Below are 17,072 nucleotides of genomic sequence, written 5' to 3'. Positions count from 1 at the left end.
CTCTTCCCCCATCCACACCTTCGCACCATGCACACCACTCCGTACCACTTACTCCAACTCTCTCCACACCACTCATTCCAATACTCCATGTATTCCACACACCTGTACTTGCACACCTGTGCTCTCATACTTGGTGCCGCCTGCACCCTTCTCTCCCCCAAGCGCATTTGCGCTGATCCACAACACTCACTGCTCCACACACCTGTCCAGTTCTCACACAGCATCATCTCATCTAACTACTCCCCTCTGAAACTTGCGCTTCCCAGTCGTCCCTTTAAACTATTGCGCTCCCTCGTCATTATCATCCATACTAATCTACCTGCGTCCCCTCTACAGGTATCAGTCACTATCTAACCTTAACGTTACCTAATGTCAATCTTCTAGGGCCCTACACACCATATCCTAACCCACCCGGGCTAGTTTTCACTGCCATACACCCCATAATCTATAGCGCATTTGCCCCCCACTTTGTGAGGGATGACAGAGTTGCCATCCCACCACATCGGGCATCTCCCACTACCAATTTTGCACATCAAATTTCAACAAATCAAAAATTTGCCAATCACTACTCATCATCCGCCAATCATTACTGCCAATCCTTTGCCAATCATCAAATTTTGTTTTTTTTTATAATTTTGGGTCCAAAACACTAACCTCATCACACAGTCTACTCACTAATGCCTCTCGGTGCGCCAATTCCTGTCCAAAGCCCGGCTTCGTAAAGCCGAGCAATGAATGCGGGTTGTTTGGTGCCAGCGGCTGGATACGTCCCGCATTCGGTGCAGGGAAGGAGGTTTACCCGGGCCGAGGTCCCACGCACCATCTCGGCACGGAGCCATCCCATGGCCCGATCTCGACCTGCCGGAATGCCTCAACAAAAAGTGGTCGCCATGACGACCCTTCCTATCGGGCTGCCCGCTCCGCCTAGTGGAGCACAGACGCGGCCGTTCAAAGCGAGGCCCAGCGTGGATCGCGTACGGCGGTCCTTTCGAACCCGCCGTGGCTCGGATCCCCGCTGGTTCTCGCGGCACGCGAAGCCCGGCACGCACCGAGGGCCCGATTCGGCTATAAGTCGTTCTAACCTCTAACCCGGTTACCGTCGATGCTTCACCTGCATGCTTACATGCATACGCTACCCCTTTCTTGCTCATACCTCCAGCTGTTCCCATGCTCCTCGTACCTTTCCTTATACACCTCGGTACACTCATTCCCCTCACAGCCTTGGTCATACACCTGACCACCGAACACTTTGGCACACATTCGTTGGTCGCACACCTCACCAACACACCTCTTCGCGCCCCTTCCTCGGTCACCTCCTCTGTGACAATCACAGGTGTGCTGTCACTCGCACACCCAACCACGTGCCTCACTACCAATTCCAGCGTGCATTCCCACACATGCCCTACCATTCCAGGTGTGCTTCCTTTCTCACCTGTCACAACCAACTCACGCTCCGTGTCACTCTTACTACTCTCACCTCCACTCTTGACAGCGCACTCACCCTTACTCTCGACAGCGCACTCTTTCCTCATGCACCCGTCCGTTACACACCTTTCTCGCGCACACTCTCCCGTTACACCCTCTTTAACACTCACCACAGGTGTACACTCTTCCTTACTTTTGACAGCGCACTCTTTCCCCATGCACCTGTCCGTCACACATCTTTCTCGCACACCCTCTCCCGTTACATCCTCTGTAACACTCACCACAGGCGTGCATTCTCCCTTTACACCCTCCGTAACACTCCTCACTACGCGCTTCCATGTGCTCCCTCGCACACGCGCTATGACTGACTCACTCTCGACAGCACCCTCACTCCTTGGCACGCACTTTTTCCTCACACACCCCAGAGTCAGACTTTCTCGCACACCTCCTTTTTCGCACACCAGACCTGTCGCACACTTCACCATCGGCCTCTCACGAACACCCGGGTCCATCTCGACCCCCAAGCTCATTAAATCACCTGGCGCATCATACGCACGACCATATTGGTCACCACTTACACCGGGTCCTCTTCCTCTTCGCTTCTCCTCCATCACCTGCGAATCCCTCATCCGGTTAATGAGCACATCATCACGATCCGAACACAGACTTTGGACCAATTATTTTACTTCCTCTTTTATCTCTTTCTTATCCCCTCTCCGTCGCTTCTTAATTTCGCTCACCCCTGCTTCCACTTCTTCTAATTTCTGCTTTACCTCTTTTATTTCCCGGTATGTCTCCTCAAGTTCGTCCTCTAAGGCTACCTTGACCGTTTCCATGTGCGTCCTCACCTGCCGGTCCTTCGTCTCCATTACCTCTGTCACCTCGTCCAACCTCGTTGTCAGTCCCTCACGTACCATCTGACATTGCCTCTTCGTCGCTATCAAGTCGTCTTTTAGTTCTTTCTGTGTCGCTTTTAACCCTCCTAGTACCGCAGTGTTCCTTTGTACCTGCTCCACTAACTCAGTCTGTCCCACCGTCAGCTGTTCCACCTCCTGCGTCAGGTCCTCTATGCCCCCTTGTAACTTTACAGTCCCCTTTCTCACCTCCTTCTCCATGCGCTCCTCACAGTGCCTCACCTCCTCGCGCACTCCTCCGACATCCTCACTCACACCTCTTCTGATCTCTTCTCCCATCACTTGCATCTCCTGCCCAGATGCCATCCTCATCTGCTCCATTTCCTCCCTGTGAGCATCCAATTTAGTTTCTACCCCCATTCTGACCCCCTCTATCTGCTGCCCCATTTGTTTAACTTCCCTTTCCGCTTGGTCCCTCATGTCCCTCAATTTGCCTTCCATACTGTTTTCTAACCCCTCTAACCCCTTTTTCATCCCTTCCATTTGATTCTCTTGAGCGGCCATTCTGTTTTCTACCCCCATTAACCCCTCCTGTATTTCCCCTAATCTATTGTCTAATCCCTCTATTCTACTCTGTAACCCTCCGATCTGGGCCCCCATGTCCTCCCTCAATTTCTCGCTATTGGACCCCATTTGGCCCTCCAATCGCTCACCCAATCGCTCACTATCAGCCCTCATTTGCTCACTATTAGCCCTCATATCGTCCTTCTGCAGGTTGAGGGACGCCTGCATTTGCGCCATAAATTGCTCCATGAGGGCCTGCATTTGGGCCATCCCTCCCACTTGTGCAGCGGGTGCGGCCGCCGCAGCCATGTGCGAGGCGCCATTTTGCGAACCTGCCGCCCTCACTGCTTCGCTCTCCTCTTGTCCCTCAATTTGGTCCTGGATCGACCCTGCCTCACTCTCCTCTACCGGAACCCAGCCGTCTTGATCCGCCATAGCGCGACTTTCAAAATTCGGGTTTTTATTTTTGTAAAACAAAATCAAATTTCGCCGTTAATAATTTCGAGCGCGTGAAGCGCGCTTCGGGTCCGATCCCACTCCTGACACCAATTGTTACAGACGCGGTTTTAGATGTTATATTGACCGAGCGGTGGTGTATTACCGCGTCCGAACAGTTACTCCCCGATTAGAACCCAATCCCGCCCGATTCCACTCGAACGTTGGCCGAATCGCGCTACGCTAAATCAATGATGGAAAGGACACAACGGCTGGGTTAAATGAAACGACACAAGGGGTACAGTTCTCAAGACCTCCGGAGGAGGATATAATTGGTGATGCAGAAAAGGGGTAGATTACAGGGTAAGAGGTAAAGCACAGAAAAGATGGGCACTTAGACACAGTCTTATCTAACCCCGACAGACCACAGACAAACGGGACAAGACTGACTTACACGGGGATTGATGGCAGGGAAGGACAGGCAGTCGATAGCACAAGGTGCACCTTGGCTCAGGGGCAGAATCAAACACGGTCCGGTCCAGAGATGCGGGGAGGTATTGCAGCGCTCGGAGGTGGCGTCTTCTCTCTCCAAGCTGAGGGCGCATCTGACGTCACCTCCCTCTTCCTGCGCATGCTCAGCGGGGAGTGACACGCCCTCGGCTCGTTGGCTCCGCCCCAGATGGAATTGGTCCGCCGCTTCTATTGGGTGCGGGGGGTTACCGGGCTCCGCCCTTGACGAGGAGCTGACAGCGAGCCCCTGCGTGGTAACCCCGTCGGAGCACATGTTCAATGGCGGCTAACCAAGCCGGAGTGAGGACGCACACTCCCCGCGCCGCCGCCGCTGTTGTTGTTGTTGTTGTTGTTGTACCATGAGGAAGAGCTGCAGGGAGGTATTGGGAGGTCCTAAACTTTCTAATGGTGCCATACAATCACATTCTGGTGCAACGAAGAGTCAGAATTAATGGAAACGAGTCCTTAACTGACATAGACTAAGAATAACTAGCAAGATGTCCTATAGTTGTCTACATGAGATGCGGTGGACCTGGATGCGACATTTAATGGGGGAAATAGGGGAAGGTCGGGTCTATAGAGTGTTGTTTACAGAAAATGGGACTAGGGAATGGGGGATTGGGGATAGTTGGGAAGTATGGAGGAAATAGGGGAATATTTACAAGCGGATATGGATGGAGGCCAATCTCATATCCGCAACAATATATATATATATATATATATATATATATATATATATATATATATATATATATATATACATATAAAATTATATATATATATATATATATATATCCATCCATATAACCGGCTATCCACATAATATAGTCTCAATGATGTTTATACCATGACCTTGTGCAGGCCCAGGCATCCTTATGAGTGCTCCAGTGTCTCTTTATGTTCCACATAGTTTTAAAGAATATTGGCTGTATGCTAGCTAGGCTCATTGCATGTTGTGAGATGAATCTCCGCCCAATAAAACATGTTCCAAAGAAAATGGCATCATGAATCTCAGAAATGTCTATACCTATCAGCAGTCAGTGTACCTTCTTTTTTATTTTTATGTAAATCTCTGAAACATTGGCTCAGAGGCAGCCCAACACTAGTATTGATCCACCTCCCCTCCCCTGCGCCCCCATGTTTCACTGTGGCTTCAGCACACTGACTGTTATACCACTTTCTGGTTCGCCTTCTAACAAACTGCCATTGATTATTGCGAAAAAGTTCAACCTTGGACTCATTTATAAATAGCAGCTTCCAGTTTTGGTCATCCCACTGTTTACTTTCTGCTGCCAATTTCAGCCTTTTCATTTGGAATCCTTTCCTCAGCAAAATGTTTTGAGCAGCTACACATCCATTGAGACCATTTTGCACTAAAGTGTATCCTATGGTTTTTGAAGAAACATCAACACCCATACATTCAGCTAGGCCGTTCCCAACATTTCAACGGGATCATAGTCCATCAGAAATAACCCGAGATACTTTATATCACTTTTGAATAATTTCCCCTTTCTTCCTCGACAATTTATATTCTCAACAGACGCAGTTTCACGTATATTGTTCAAATTCTTGCATATCGGGCCAGCTGAAACATGAAGTCAGGCTGCAATTTGCAGCATAGAGAAGCCTTCACTGACTAATATTTTGAGTTTTATGTGCATGTCATGTGTTATTTCCTTCCCAGGAGCCAAAGTATTCACCATGCATTCACCACACTTTACTTTTACATTCCTTCTGCGATCTTGACACATTCTGCTTGCTTGATTGACAACCGAGACCATCCGGCAAACCCTCCTATGTACTTTCTTAACAACCTTCTTGAGGAAATTCAGTCATAGAAAATTCCTGGGTCTCACTATCAGCCATGATCTTTCTTGGAAAAACCGCACCTTTCCACCTGCAAGGCTTTCATCCACAGCTTTATGGAGTGTTGCTATCCCCTCTGGGCTGGATCCCCTGCCTCACATCTTGCTCAGCTAGACGCTGTGGGGTAACCAAGGCCTTTAAGATGATTTAAGTGGTCTCGCTCTCTTATTCCGCCTCCTTTCTGGTCTTGATTTGCATAATTGCACCTTCTGCTCTTTCAGTGCTTTGTCCCCCCCCCCCCCCCCCCAATATTTCTGCAGTGCACACAGGGTCCACCATCAACCTCCTTCTGGTAAATCTAATGAAATCCAGGATCACTGCTCACCTCCACTCATTTGTTCTTCTTTTTCCCCACCTGTGGAGCTAACTACCACACCCTCATCAATATCATTATTCACTCCAGGTTTAAAAGACAGCTGTTCACCACCATCTCAGATTGTTCCCAATCCAAAACCATGATTGTTCTGCATTGACCCCCCACCCCCCGACCTCACCCAAAGTCTTCCTCCTTACAATTTACCAGTTTTCCCTCCTGAGAGTTTCCTTCTGTATCCATCTTTGCCCACCCCATGCATCCTCTCATGGCCCCATTCTCCCCACACTCATTGTTTATCTGCTTCCCTCTTTCTTGGCCTTCGGCACTGTTGTTGGTGATTCCCCCCTCTCTCTGCTGTCCCATTTGTGCTGCTGTGTCCTGATCTGTTCAGTGTGCTAGTGCTAACTCTTTCACGATCCTCGACTGTGTATACACAATAAAACCAAACAGTGCACTCTATCAAAGCATGCCTTTGCTATGGAGCACTTGACTTTTGCACATGAGATGTGATTTTCTCACGCGTGGTTACACATACCATGGCCGTAGATCGAGTGCGCGAACATTGTCCTGACACCATCTGTGTATTTGACTGTTTGTCAACAGAATAAATGTACAACTAGGGCAGATAGAATCAAAAAATTTGACACAGAGCTTCATCTCGTAAATGTCTCAGACAAGTTCAATGTTAACCGCACAAGTACAAAACAAGGAAAACTAGAACAATGCGACTGTGTCGCCAATATGCCTCCGCATAGTCCCACAATGCATAGATGCCATCGTTCACTGTCCTAAAAATACACAAGTTTGATTTAAATCAATTCAGCTGTTTTCAATTATCACATTTTCACCCGACGTGAAGGATTCATATCGATCAGTGAAGCAGTTTCAGAGAAGGGATTTTTTAAAATATCTGCTTTCAAGCTAATATGGCTGCCATACCACACGACATATGACCTTAAAAAATGTACACTCTGCATATGTATGGGTAGGGGATCACGTTTGTGAAGTTTCGTGTTGATCGGATAAGGTTCATTTTTCTATCCAAGACGGCTGCCAAACCACGTGACCTATGGTATCATCATTTTCAAACTATATGCCACAGTGCTGGTAGGTGATATTTGTAAAATTTTGCATCGATAGAGTGAACTGTTTGAGAGATATAATTATTTAATATTTTCCTTCAATCAAATATGGCTGCCAAACCATGTGACCTATGATGTCATGAATTTAATATTTCACTACAAATGGGTCATATATCATGTGCATGCAATTTCTGATTTTTAGGATAAGGAATTCGATTAAATCATTTTTGGCTGGTATACCACTGCACCTATGATGTCATCAATATCATGCTTTTGTTCCCCATTGGGAGTACATGATAATGTGCCAAGTTTAAAATTTTCCCATTCAGCTGTTTCGGAGAAATATTTTTTTAATTATCTGCTTTTAATCCAAGATGGCTGCCATACCACGTGACCTATGACATCACAATTATAACATTCTATATGGGTGTCACTCCTACCCTGAAAGTTTCGTCTCAATCAGACACATGGTTGCTGAGAAAAACGAGGTTTAGCGATCAACAGCAGACATGACCAAGTAGCAGAAACAGATGGCACTAACCAGAAATGGAAAGTTATAGTCAGAAGCCAAAGTAAATGGGACGACTGTTGAGCATAAAGTGATAGTTCTTTTAAAATATACCAACAAAGCTACTGAATATATTAATATACACCCTAACTTAGGCGTCATCAACCCCCATCATCGGGGCGGTAGGGGGCAACATTTATTTTTGCCTCGATGATCTGCCCATGGGTACCTCGAGCACGTATGCAAATGTTGAGGGAAAGTGGAAGAGCAGTTTTCGATTTTGAAGTGCGAGGCCGTTCATAATTTAAAAAAAAAAAAAAAAAAATCCAACAAATTCTAATACCGTATAAGAAGAACTGCAAGTCATAATACGAGAATGAACAGAATGGAAGTAATTTGCTTCCTCTGCATACAGTACTGGGAACATTAATGCAGAGAGGGTATTGACTTCTAAAAAAAATTCAAACAATGTATCAAATCACAAAACAACCATGACCTCTTAGAAATGAAACATAACGGCATGAGTCAGCAGCTCCCTCGACGGCCACCAAGTTTGCATTCTGTACCCAGTCCTTCCTCTGTTTCCATAATTACTTCCAACACTGTGTAAGCTTACATATATATATATATATACATATTGTTTTTCACCTCAAGTCACTATGTCATGGTTCACCTATGTGCATATAATGATTATAGTTGATAACAGAACAGGCTGTGCTATTCCAATTAGCATTATTAAATATACGGTAGTGTTGCCATAAACTATCGCATTACTGAAGTACCTTTTTCCCAGGGGTGTGAATTATTACTTCTGCGACTTTTTTTGTTGAGATTTCAAGTTTTCCACTTATCATTGTAAAATTTTGCCCCTCTCTTTGTGGTGCTCCAACACTTTTGTTCCTGCAAAGTTCTGCCTTCGTCAAGTTTTATTTCTATTAATCTGTTCGTCTTTTTTTCTAATTCAATGATTTACAATGACGCATGAGTTGCCAAAAATAACGTCATATATATAAAATATGAGGAATGGCACTCTCATCCCGGTGAATTTAACTGCTGACTGAGATCCAAACACTGTAACCAGATCTCAGCTGCTGCATTTTGACTGAAGCTTGTTCTTGGGTGATGCTCGGCAAGCAGTGAAAGTCAAACGGAGGTCAGTACTAGCCAGTTCTCACTAAATAATACACTAAATGGTGATTTATATTTGAATAAAGTTTACAAATCCACATTATCAATCATCACCGGCTGCCATGCAGAAGGGCACTGGGGTTAAGCAATTCAATGCTTCGGGGTAATAGGCAATACCCTGGTTTTTGTACTTTATAATTATCGTTCATTTCAAGCACGATGCAGGCCTCTGGCCCAGTCTCTGTCGATGCAAGCTCCAGTGCATTATTTACAATAAGCCTTGGCCATGACCTTTGCCAGGATACTGAGTTATTTTCAAGCCATATTTAATGCCCTGCTGGACAGATATACGACGGCAGTTGTGACTTGTTGTGTTGCTTGCGAAAATGGAACACTGTCAGAATAAACTCATTTATCGCTAGGATGCATGGCAACTCCAGTAGAGGGTTCTAATTCAACACAACAGGGCTTTACAGTGACATGAACATTGAAAAAGTGAGGACTTGTGACAACACATTAAGCTAACATGAACATTTATGGGCATCTGAAAAGGTGCCAACAAAAAAATCCAAAGGAGCTCGCATGGTAATGGTCAGCCTGAACCCACAATCTGGAAAAGGATTTTGGTGAATACTTGCTGGTAATATGGTGGAACAAAGTTGTGCTTGAAACCTAAATGTACAAGGCAGCATGATATGACTTGATTTTCCGTGACATTTTCACGGTTCACCAAGGTGTGCTTTTAGATAGCTTTCAAAGTGAGATTTATAATTGCGAGAAAAGGGGGTGCGGGTGTTCAAATGGTTCACCATTTTGGATATGTGACATTCATGTGAATGAAAACGGTTTAAAAATTATTTTACTATTTATGTTGTTTTTTTTAACTTTAATTTTTATTATAATTATTATTTTATTTTATTATTTTACTATAATTTAAATATTTTTACGATATATTTTATTATATATAATTATTTTACTATATATGTTGCTTTTTTTTAATATAATTTTACAATAATTTATTAGTTAATTTTATTATTTTACTATAATTATTTTGCTATAGTTTAAATATTATTACAATATATTTTATTATATATAATTATTTTTCTATATATATATGTTGGTTTTTCTTAACTTAATTTTTGTATAATTATTAGTTAATTTTATTATTTTACTATAATTATTTTACTATAATTTAAATATTATTACAATATATTTTACTATATATAATTATTTTACTATATATATGTTCCTTTTTTAAACTTAATTTTTACTATAATTATTAGTTAATTTTATTATTTTACTATAATTATTTTACTATAATTTCAAATATTTTTACTACATATTTTACTATATATAAATATTTTACTATATATGTTGCTTTTTTTTACTATAATTATTAGTTTATTTTATTATTTTATTATAATTTAAAATATTTTTACTATATATTTTACTATATATAATTATTTTACTATTCATGTTGCCTGTTTTTACTATAATTTTTATTATAATTATTATTTTATTTTATTATTTTACTATAATTTTTAATATATATAAATATTTTACTATATATGTTGTTTTTTTTTACTATAATTATTAGTTTGTTTTATTATTTTATTATAATTTTTAATATTTTTACTATATATTTTACTATATATAATTATTTTACTATTCATGTTGCCTGTTTTTACTATAATTTTTACTATAATTATTATTTTATTTTATTATTTTACTATAATTTTTAATATATATAAATATTTTACTATATATGTTGCCTTTTTTTACTATAACTATTAGTTTATTTTATTATTTTATTATAATTTTAAATATTTTTACTATATATTTTACTATATATAATTATTTTCCTATTCATGTTGCCTGTTTTTACTATCATTTTTACTATAATTATTATTTTATTTTATTATTTTACTATAATTTTTAATATACAGACTTGGCATTTAATATGGAATATTTTTTTTGTGGGGGTGAACTTACTTTTCAAGATGTCTTAGAACCAAAAGTTCATTGGAATTATGTTGAAATTATTATAGATTTGGGTAATGTGACCTTTAAAAGAAACAAAAAACACATTTGACATTTCGAAACAAATAAATTGATCCTTGAAAGTGATGTAAACTGATATCGAACTCAATTCATGGACAGTACTGTGTTAAACTTCTGTACGTTTTCCAGAAGTATCTCTTTATTTTGCACATTAGCCAAAAAAAATTTCAACAAAAACAAAAGTTAAATTACGACTGGGATTACGGACAGTAAAATTACAGTTCAGTACTTCGTGCAACCCCCACGAGCATTCAGGAGAGCACGTACACGTTGAGGCATGCTATTCACGAGATTTGCCAAGGTTTGGACAGGAATCGCTTGCCATGCAGTGACAATAGCCTGCTGCAATTCACGAACAGAGGTCGGCTGCTGGTCCAAGTGGTCGATTTGACACGTTAATTCTGCCCACAAGTTCTCTATCGGATTCATATCCAGGGACATGGCAGGCCACTCCATATGCTCTACACCACGGTCAGCAAGAAAGTGTTGGATCATGCGAGCACGATGAGGCCGTGCATTGTCATCTTGGAAGACAAACTTTCCTCGAAAGGCTGCGCAAGCAAGTAGAAGCAATGTTTCTTCCAGAATGGCCCTGTGCTTGAACTGGTTCAGGTTTCCATTCAGAACAACCAGGTCAGTTTTGCCCCCTGCATGAAAAGCAGCCCAAGCGGTCACCCCACCACCTCCAGCTTGGACTCTTGGCACTATACAATCTTTGTTGTAGGCTTCATGCACTTGTCTGCGCACTCGGACGCGGCCATCTTGACGATAGACCAGAAATCTAGACTCTTCACTGAAGATCACATGATTCCAGTGTCCTGGCTGCCATTGACGGTACTCTCTGGCCCACTGCAATCGGCGCTGGTGGTGTTGTCTGGTCAGGCGTGGCTTTCTCAGGGGACGCCTGGCACAATAGCCTGCTTGAACCAGTTGCTGGTTGACTAGCCTTCTGGATACAGGCACATTTGTCAGTTGCTGCCACTCAGCCCTAAACCGATTAGCTGACTTGGTACGGCCATTGCGGACTAACCGGTGCAGCTGGTGATCATCCCTCCTTGTGGTTCTGCGGGGACGTCCTGGCCTCGGTATTGGAGTAGGGACACCCCTCTGAGCATTTCATTTCAGGATCTTTGACACCTGACCTTGAGTGATGCCATACTGCCGAGCAATAGCACGCTGTTTCATGCCGTAATTTCGTAAAGCCACCACTCCATGACAAACAGCATTGTCGAGTTGACGGACCATCTCCAGAGGAAGCGGCAATAACTCTTGTAGACGTGCAGCAGTTGTTTTCCACTAATACAGAACGCAACAACCCTTGTATACCCGACTGTGAAGCCAGTCGTCAAATGCACCTGGCCGTACATTTTGCCACGCCACCTGTGATATAATCCTGTTGTTGACTTCTTACTGCGACAGACAATCAGTGACATGGTTCTTTTAACAAATAAATCACCAAAGTGTAAAAGAAACTCACCAGATTGATATACTGAGTTAAGAAAGTAAACCCAAGTCAAGGAAAAAAAATATTCCATATTAAATGCCAAGTCTGTATATATATATTTTACTATATATGTTGCCTTTTTTTACTATAATTATTAGTTTATTTTATTATTTTATTATAATTTTAAATATTTTTACTATATATTTTACGATATATAATTATTTTACTATTCATGTTGCCTGTTTTTACTATAATTTTTACTATAATTAATATTTTATTTTATTATTTTACTATAATTTTAAATATTTTTACAATATATTTTACTATATATAATTATTTTACTAAATATTTTACTATGTTTTGTTAAAAATTCAACATTATTTACTATACAGTACTTACATCATTTAAAATTGTTTGGCTCATCTTATTTAGAATAATCTATTCAAGAATAATGATTTTACAAAACATGCGATAAGTTGGATAACTAGATTCCATTTTTAAAATTGTCAAATACTTTTGTGCCAATTTCACTATTATGTGTTAACAAACAGAGCTCGGTGAATGCAATCTTACACTTGCTCGAGTTTCCAGTTTTCTTGTAGAATTCCCATAGCATGGATGAATTTAGAAGACGATTAAAAGTTGTTGTTGCTTGCTGTGTGTGAATCATCTTGGAGGCCATCATACTCCAGACATATCAGTAAATCGGCTGTCCTCTTTGATTACAATTGCTCAAGGTTACAAAATAATTTACGATACACTGCTATGAATGCTATTATGTCCAGCAATCTACGTCGGTTTCCATTTGAATCGAGTGTGTAATGACTATTGCCTTATTAGGCCTTTTCATAGTTTGCCTCTGGCTCTCGGGATGCATGAGAATCGCATCGTAAACACCACAAATGATGAATGGATGAGAAGAACAGGGTGGTGTATTTGGTACTGTGCACGCCTATGTGTTCTCTGGTCCTGCATTCCATCGAAGTGAATCTGCTATTAGTGAGTGGTGTTTGAAGCTGATGTGGAACCATAGGGCATCTGAGGTCTCGCTTGCCATCCTGTGCATGTAAAACATCTTTTGTTATTATTCACAAAAGAATACTGCATATATCAAGATAGACAACAGAGCAGATGTGGATTCTAAATATTATGTTCTTAAAAAAAAAATTTGGCCCCTTTCAATACTACTGTCCAATAAAGTTAAATATGGTATTTGTAATTTTCATTTAAAAACACACAGACAAAGGAACAAAATGAACTTCATGAAGAAATGAATAAAAAATATATATCTCCAGAGCATGTGCACATGCAAGGTACCGAGGAATTTCCCTTGTTTAGTTCAAAACATGCTCTCCAGTTTTGATAAACATGGAATTGCATCTCACATTGCAGCAATGGTCTGCTCGTTTTCCATTTGTGGTTTACTTCACCGACTGTTGACCCGGAAGGGGGGGGGGGGGAATACAGAACATGACAGTATGACCTTGTAACTAATAAGCTGAGGAAATTCAGACGCTCCCAAGCACAACCAACTTGCATTTGACAAAGCAGACATTCCAGAGTCCACAGCCTCAGGGGAGCAACCTCAAAATGGCCTTGTGAAGAAAAGCAGAAAATGTGAGCTCAAAAGCTGCTGGAACACCAAACTCAGCAAAGAACAAATGTAAGGTCCTAACCTGCTCCCTGCTCCATTCCCAAATCACTCAAACACCGACTCTCCCAAAATGCATTCCCGTCAATTGTACCGTTGAAGTTTCTAATTTCCAATTTTTCTTTTTGACACTCGGAAAGTGATGTAAACATGGCTCCCTGCAAAGGTATTGATGGTAGAGTCAGTGGATAGGTATCTGGAAGTAGTGAGGATGGGGGTGGGAGAGGGTTTTAAAATGTTGGCCAGATTGTGCAGGATTGATGGGCCTATTAATGGCCTCCTCCTGCATTGAAGTCCCTTGTACATTCCTGTAAAACAAGATTACTGGTAAAAGGTTTTAAAAGATAAATTCAGTGATCAAGTTCACTCACATCAAGTACAAGGTGTACGTTCAACTTTATACAGAATGCCGACCTGCAAATACCTAGGTTATACCTCGTGAATTGTTTAACATCACACCACACTCCACCATAAAATAATATCTGTGGCGGAGTGGACAAATTCATGAACATAATGATTTTAGAACATGATTTACCTACAAATGACATGAATAGGGAGTAACAGGTGTAATATAGATTAGTTATGCCATTAGTGCATGTTTAGCGTAAGTCTACATGGTAACTGTGTGAAAGTAAGGGGTCACATGTCAAAGATTGCGTTAGGAGATGGTAAATGGGACCACTCCCTTCCGTTTGTGTCGAAACCCCCACTATTCCCCCCTTCTTAAATCCCCACACCATTCCCTTGTCATTTGTCGATGTGTTTTCTATATAATGAACTGTCGCCGGCCAGCTCTGTAGGCAAGCGGAAAATGACCTGAATGCACCTCACAGCAGTGCGCTGGCACAAGACCCGCCTCAAACCTGGGTAAGAACGATGGCCATGTCACGGGGTCAAACAGCCCATGTGGAGAGTGAATGCGTGTGTGGTCATGGGCTAAATAAGAAAGAAAGGGTGGGACTACTTTGGATAGTTTGGCGAAATGAAGAGTGCATGGAGGAGCTCGAGCCAAAAATGGGTCGGGTCAGGAGATGGGGACACTATACAGAGCACAGTTTGCAGGGAGCGAGGGAAGGAGAGAGGTTGTGTGAATCCCAACAAGGTTCCGAAAGAGCCAGACATATATGGCTTCGAGAGTGACCTATCAAGTATGGATGTGACCCAGAAGGCATCTCTCTCTCTCTCTCTCTCTCTTGTGCCCACTACAAGACCAGACATTGATTGCGCCCATCTCTTCACATGGACTCTCAAAGACGTTGCGCAAGCATCGCGTAAGGAAAAGGTTCATACTCTTGTCTTGTCCTTTCCCTGCTGTCTTTTACGAACTGTGGTTGTTTTTTTTTGTATACTAAGTCGATGCTCATGTAAGAACTAACACATAAACCATATAATACAGGGAGTGGGAGACAAGAGGGGGAGCGAGAGGGAAGCACAACAACAGTAGAGAACAGGGATATCAGGAGATTTGTGGAATGGAGAGGGCTTGGGTGGGGTACACAGTATAAACAAGATGGACACTACGACGACATTCAGAAAAGAAAACGGAATTTGAAAAAGGTGGATTTGGGGTGTATTAAAGGGGGTAGAAAAGATCAAGCTTTTGAATGGGGGATGGCATGGTGGTGAACAGCTGTTTTGAAGACCTGAAGGGAGGAGTGTGATTGAAGAGAATGTGGGAGTTTGTTCTAGAAGCGGGAGAAAAGAGGAATGAAAGAGTGAAGGTGAGCAGAGTCTTGATTTTGTCAGTTTCACCAGGAGAGGGTTGCTGACAGATCTTGTGCATCCTGCAGGATTATTTGGGGGACAAAGCAAAGACAGAGCAGGGAGAGTTGGCCAGAGAGGAGTCGGTAGAACACAGAAAGACCACCAACCTGCCTGCGGTGAGTGACTGAAAGGCCCTCAGAATCAGCATCATCGTGGGAGATACCAATGATTCTGAAAGCTTTGATTTCTACAGTGTGAAGCTGAGCTAGGTGTGAGGCAGGAACACCAGCCAAGGGGGGAGAGCAGCACTCCATCAAGCTGCAGATGAAAGCTTTGTATGTGGTGAGAAGCTCAGTAGTGCCAAGGAAGGACTTCGCATGACAGAGGATGCCTAGTCGGAAAATGGCGTTGGAGGCCAGCTTGGAAATGTGGTTTCCCCAGGAAAGATCAAGGCAGATAGTGAAACTCAAAAGCTTGAGTGACAGAACCTCTTTGAGATGATTGTTGATAAAATAGATGGGAGGGTTTACCAGACAGTCTTTTCAGAGAGACATAATGAGGGTGTGAGGTTTGTCAGGATTGAAAGACATTCCACTTGTTTGACCAGTTTGTGATTTTGTCCAGGTCTGCAGAGTGCAGAGGCTGCTGCCTGCCAATCTGAGGAATGAGATATGGAGCGGCAGAGAGTGGAATGATCATCCAACAGATAGAAAGGATTTTCAGGGAGAGTCAGAAAGATCATTAATGAAGACTAGAAAAAGCACAGGGCCCAGAAAACTGCCTTGAGGAAAACAAGCCTGGACAGGAAGAGGATATGAGAGAATTCCATTTAGAGTCACACGTTGACGACGACATGAGAGGATGTCCGCGATCCATGAGTGGAGATTTCCATGGATATCATAAGAGGAGAGTTTGGTGAGCAGGGTGGGGTTCCAGATCGTATCGAAGGCACAAGATATGGCAAGGGAGACGGCTCTGATTTCTTGTTTGGCATTGAGGACCTTCATCCATTGTTGAGACAGCAAAAGCAGCATGTCCAGAGTAGAATGACCTGGTCTGAGTCCAAATTGATGATCAGAGATTAAACAATTGGAGAAGAAGAAGGATTTAATATCATAAGCGATGATGGGTTCCATGACCTTGCTGATGATTGGGAGCAGGCTGATCAGTGTATAGTTGCAAGGATCTGTTTTTGCACCTTTCTGTGTAAAGCGGTAATGTTAGCTGATTTCCAAGCATATGGCAGATGACCTTGAGTAAAAGAGAGGGTGAGAGCAGAGAGAGGGTGAGATAGAGCGGCAGAGCAGGATTTTAGGACCCGTGGGCTGATGCCGTCTCGTCCAGTTGGAGAATCATAGTTGAGGTTTGATAAAAACTTATCCATCTTGTCAGGAGAGAAGGACACAGAGTCCAGGAGCAGCTGGGTATGACTGGGTAAGGTGGGGTACAGAGAGCGATGGGTTTTGGACACAAGACTTTGAAGCATTCAGCTTTTTCACGTACAGTGTCTGCTGTGTAGCCATT

The sequence above is a fragment of the Myxine glutinosa genome, chromosome 4 (assembly GCF_964187855.1).
Source record: "Myxine glutinosa chromosome 4, kmMyxGlut1.1, whole genome shotgun sequence".
Taxonomy (NCBI): Eukaryota; Metazoa; Chordata; class Myxini; order Myxiniformes; family Myxinidae; genus Myxine; species Myxine glutinosa.
Note: the sequence above shows the minus strand (reverse complement) of the source record.